This window comes from Lolium rigidum, chromosome 3 (genome assembly GCF_022539505.1).
Source record: "Lolium rigidum isolate FL_2022 chromosome 3, APGP_CSIRO_Lrig_0.1, whole genome shotgun sequence".
NCBI classification, from domain to species: Eukaryota; Viridiplantae; Streptophyta; class Magnoliopsida; order Poales; family Poaceae; genus Lolium; species Lolium rigidum.
Genome location: NC_061510.1, coordinates 113,981,222 through 113,986,927, shown reverse-complemented (window position 1 = coordinate 113,986,927; position 5,706 = coordinate 113,981,222). Strand labels below are relative to the sequence as shown.

Below are 5,706 nucleotides of genomic sequence, written 5' to 3'. Positions count from 1 at the left end.
TGAAAAGGACTAAGGATATGTTTCTTTGTTATGGCGGTGACCAAGAGCTCGTTGTAACGAGTTACACCGATGCAAGTTGGAACACCGATCCCGATGACTCTAAGTCTCGGTCCGGGTACGTGTTTATATTGAATGGTGCGGCGAAGAGCTGGAGCAGTTCTAAGCAGTGCACGGTGGCGAAATCTTCAACAGAATCTGAATATATAGCGGCTTCAGAGGCTTCATCGGAAGCGGTATGGATGAAGAGGTTCATTGTTGAGCTTGGTGTGGTTCCTACTTCCTAGTGCATTGGACCCGCTAGTCATTTATTGTGACAACACGGGTGCCATCGCCAATGCAAAGGAACCAAGGTCACACAAGAAGCTAAAGCATATCAAGCTGCGTTTTCATTCGATTCGCGAGTACATCGGAGATGGTGAAGTAGAGATTTGCAAAGTACACACAGATCTAAATGTTGCAGATCCGTTGACAAAAGCTATCTCTAGGGCAAAGCATGACCAACACCAGAATGCCATGGGTGTTAGGTACCTTCTTATATCTTATAACTACTATACTATTCGTGAACAAACTTCTTTTTTGTAAGAATTTTGAGACCTATTTCTGGGTTCACCTCGTGCTGACATCGTATACTCTCTTATGGTAGATTTCCGTCTGTGTACAATTTTGGTCTTCTCTTGGAATTTTTGAGGTCTTTTTCTTCTGTGATGTGTCTATGGCTAGGTGGATGTAGCTTTTATCGAACCGCCTGGAGAATTCCTGTGACCACCGCGGCACCGCCCCTATGTTTCTCGATTTCCTCCCCGCTCTCTCTCTCCCTGTTCATATCTCCCATTCTCCCCCACCGCTCCGAGCTCCTCCCAGATCCCCTCACCTTCACTGGATTGCCCCGCCGGAGCTCCTCCTTACCCTACCCTCTACCCAGAACGAGCTGCCTTGTGCTCTCCCTGTCCATGTATAGGGCAAGTGTGCGGCCGGAGACAAAGCTTGCGGCGGCCGATTTCAAGGGGAGGATGGAGATACGGGTGTTGCGGCCTGCCGTCGAGAGGCGCTGCAGGCGGCCGGCGATCTATGGCGTGGGGCGGTGGATCCAGGCACTGGGCTAAGGTAGGCGGCAACATGCGCCGCTGCTTGGGCGACGAGGCGGCGGGGAACGGAGGCCGGCGTCCAGGTTTGCCGGGGCATGACCAGGACAGGCTGCTGGTGAGATGCAGCCTGTGTGGTCGCGCACATCCGCTTCGAGCTGCGGCTTTCGCGGGAACGGAGCCCCTTCCTCTCCCCCTTTTAGTTTCCTTTTGTCCAACCAACTGACGGACCAGGACAGGCTGCTGTGAGATGCAGCCTGTGTATTGTTTTTCTGAAGGTTTTCGGGTGAGTGCGCGGTGTTTCCTGTCAGCGGCGCGGCCGGCCTCCTTCGACATCGTCTTCTTCAGCTCCGTTTTAGCTTCATGGCTTGGAGGTATATCGGCAGTTGGCCACTTGTCTGGGCCGCGCCGTGGATGCTCCTGCCGGTCTGTGGCTTTTGGTTCATCCAAGGGGATTGCAAAAGCTACCAGCAGGTAAGCCATCTTTGCATATTCGTTTGATCAGTTACACATATAATGAAACATTTGGTTGATTCAGAGATAATACAATGATCTAGGTGCTTCCTTGTGGAATTTCCTTGTGCTTTATTGATGGCTCAGTGGAAGGGTTGTCTGATCTTGCATCAATTCGTACTACAAGCTAGCAGATATAGATGGATACTGATCTCTCGAGATTCATCAGACCCCTAAACCAAAGAGTATTTATAAAGATGAAGTTGGTGGTTTCCATCGGGTGGAGGGGGGAGACAGATATCTCATTCCATTTGTTCTGCAGGTAACTCTAAATGCCCAGTGAAAAAAGAACTCTGAATGTTGAATGCAATTATCTAGGGAAGACGGATCAATAATTTCAGTATTGTTTTATTCAACAACTCTTAGACCATATTGCATGTTCTCTTGATTACCAATGGCAGCTCTCTTTATTTCCCAAAAGATATTGATGTAATGTGTCAAACTATCAACTACCTAACAAACTAAATAGGTTGTAGAGGGTATTTCTTCTTTCTTTCAGATTTTTTTTGCTAGCCAGACCTTGAATTTGGAGATGAAACCTTCGTCATAATTCTTCCGAGTGCAGCTATTCATACCAGAAATTGAAAGGTCCTTTTGTTATCTAAATGAAACATTTGAACTTCGGCATTCTATTTTTTTAAAAAATATTGATGACGGTTGTATTCAAAATCTCAGGAATTCAGCATACCATGCTTTACTCGCTGCTAGAACCCAATTATGCAGTGACGTTGGTTTCATCAAGCAATATGTTCTCTTAGCAGGCCCATGACTTTATTAATTGAGTAACAATGCACCTACATCGCCTAAACTGAATTGACATATGAGATAGACTCTTGATGAAACTGAACATTGCATCAGAGTTTTTCAAAGTCGTCGGCTCCAGCTCCACTTTACATATCTTTATCCCATCTTGGTATCATGAGAGTGATAGGTCATAATATTATGCATACATACTTTAATGGAATCTGTGAATTACTCATGATTCATCACTTTGTTCTTCTGGCTATTTCCGTTTTGCAACCTTAGCTTGATGTTTGTGTTACTGGACATGAAAATTGCACAGACTCAAAGCTTGCCTACTAGGCCATGTTGATACAACTATATTCTCAAGGTTATGATACAAGCCAAGGTGGGTCATTTTGAGCAGTCATGTTCAGGTATCATCTGTTTGTCATTTGCTTGAATGATCTATTGTCATAGTGCTGTTTAAATCATGTGATGTCTATAAGTCTATTCAAATAGTTTTACGCACTACGATCCTTCAATAAATTTTATGAATTACCTTTCCAAATATAGAAACAACACACAACCAGAATAAGAGAAAACGATGAAACCTCATGTCCTGTTTTTTAAGCTATTATGCTGTGTTCTGAGCCAAGTGTGTTTACCATAAAATGAATTACACTGTTAGCATAACTGATCAGGAATCCAAATCTTTTTAGTGCCATAAAATTAATTTCTCTGTTAACTGAATTAATCGGGTCTATTTTTTGGTTCTGTGCATCCCTTGCGGGTTGATCACATTTACATATTCCATGTATAGTCCTTTTCTGATTCTCCTTTACCACAGATAGGAAAACCAATATTTATAACATGAGTGCCATGTGCACTAAGAACTCCCTCTGAACAAAAAAAAAGAAGCTAATTTCACTCGCTACATTACAGGGTCTGCAGCCAACCTTAATGTGATCATTAGTTAGTTGGTTTCCATGGACAACTGTTTGTGCATATATATGCTGGAAGTCATGTAAACCTATCTGGAGATAGATACATAATACATGCCCCATGCTGGAATTGCTAAACCTTCCCAAGGTATGGCCCTAATACAGCTGATAATGGATTAATCATTTTTGTATTACAAAATCAGCTAGACATTTCGTCCAACTGCTTGGTCTGAAGTGCTTTTTTTCAAGCGGAAAACGAATATTCATGTTGGAGCTAGAGCCTCAGAGGCGCATTTTGAGTTCATTATTCTCTCTTTTGTCTCCTCTAGCTTCTGCCTGGCTCCTCAAGCAATCACCCCTGTACCGTGAAATCAATGCTCTATTCTCTGGCCTAATGGATTCATCACATGACTCTGAATCAGATTTGATCTGTAACATCTCATCAAGGAAAATAGGTACATGTCTATCTTTCAGCATTGCTCTCGAGTCTCGATAAGATTATATACTCTGTAGGTAGATGATGAGAGTCAGCCTGGGTGATCTGCATCTCCTTCAGAGGCACCATGTACATGCATTCACCATTCAACCAGTTTCCTTTAATGTTAATAGGAAGCTTTACATTTTTTTTCCATATCAGCCCATGTCAGCCAACATAATTAGTCATTTAGTTGTTGTTTCCTACAGAAATGATTTAGATTTATTAGTGATTTTGCCGCCATGATTTTCTGTTTCAGATTTATCTTCTCTTAATGATTGATTTCTATGCATACGTCTTACACCAATGAAGGCTTATTCACTACGTTTAATGCCACCACATTATATTTCTTGATTTTCTTACATTGACAAACTAGAGTTATTCCATCCATAGTTTGGTGCATGATCTTTGTTCTTTCAGTTGAATGGGGAAAACTGCAATGACAAGTAGAACTAAGATAAAGGCAAGAGTAGCCCTCCTTTAGGATGCAATAATAATCAACAATGGCGATGTAGTTAGTTCTGTGATCCTCACAGGAGATCTCTCTTGGCTAGCTGTAGTTTCTACTTACATAGCTCCTCTTTTGTATTTCAAAAATTATCCAGATAGTTGATTTTCGGTTTTCCAATATAAGAAGTCTTTATGCAACTTTTTTTTTTTCAATTGTAACTACAGAATCTATAGTTTGTTTCTAAGTTTCTAATAACATATACTATGATCAGTTCAAATATTTTGATTTTTGAGCTGACACTTACAAAAAATACAACAAGGGATCTGTAACTCTGACATCAGAATGGAATATTTGTGATACTCATATTTAAAATTGAGATTTTAGATTGACAATCGTCCAAATAATCCCTAGCTAAATCTGTTCTCCACAGAATTAGTAGATGTGTGCGTTCCATTGTACACAATAGATATACCGTGTAATATGCATGCCACTCCATTTAGGAATGAAATTGATTTACCTCTTGATGGACATGTTTCAGCATACAGGATTCTGATGATTTCGAATGTGACTGATTTTTAAAGTTGTTCCTTGGCATGGTGTTTTGAGAACGGACTATTTTTTTCAATTCTGCTCCATTTGTGGATAGAAAACGTTTCTGTCCTTGATTATCAATGAGTTGAGCTGTGATGATCTTTGCTGAACTGAAGGTATAGAGAAGGAGGCATGGAGGGCCAAACCAGGTCTTTATAATGGGAACCAGTACATGACCGATTTGAATTACTCCTTCAGTGTGTACAGAATATTCACCCAGGATATTAATATGCCAGATGTTGGATTTTACAAATGATACCATGTCTACAAAACTCATGGGATTTCTGTTTTGGGCGCCAAGTCAGAGTTTTCAACAGTTGAAGAAAGAAATGTTTTGCGGAGACCATGTCCAGAAAGTTTCATGGGATTTGTGTTTGGGGGCGCCACATCGGAGGAGAGCTTTGACTGTGTATCATTCAAGTTGCATTAGACAGCTGATACAATCGTTGCGAGTTCTTGGTAGGATGTACTTTGAAATGTATGTGCACTGGCATCCCTCACTTAAGTTCTCCTGTGATGCTGACAGTCAGTATGTAAGCTAACATGTTACTTCCAGCTGTTTAGATGGCATCGTACCGTGTACTAAAACCTTTAGTAACAACAGTAACTGTTTGGTAGGCTCTGATTTGTGAATGGTGATACTTGATTTACAACCCCTCTTGCCGCTTCGTCCCTAGAAGTGTCATATGATGTGCTGAACTAATGATCTCATACTATTTCAAAATTTGCTGATAAAACTTTACAAGAACTGAACTATCTAATAAAGTTGTTGCCCTGCTATGCATCATACATTGTTCTACTGTATCTACAAAACGTGAATCTGTGAACAAGGAGGACAAGCTGATGTCTCAGGAAGTCAAGAATGAAGAATTGTCAAAAACATCTATTTTATGTTCTGGCCCATTATCTACAGTAACCTGTGATCACTTG

General features: G+C 41.3%; 1 long non-coding RNA gene across 2 annotated transcripts; it reads left to right on the top strand.

The window, feature by feature from the left end:
• Window positions 1-782: 782 nt before the first annotated feature.
• LOC124702190 lies at window positions 783-5,393 on the top strand. 2 transcript variants are annotated; one of them, XR_007002377.1, is made up of 6 exons: window positions 783-1,556; window positions 1,640-1,857; window positions 2,659-2,752; window positions 3,261-3,407; window positions 3,589-3,714; window positions 4,893-5,393. It is a non-coding gene; the product is annotated as an uncharacterized LOC124702190 (long non-coding RNA). The 2 variants fall into 2 exon arrangements; XR_007002376.1 differs by having other exon boundaries at window positions 4,724-5,393.
• Window positions 5,394-5,706: the final 313 nt, after the last annotated feature.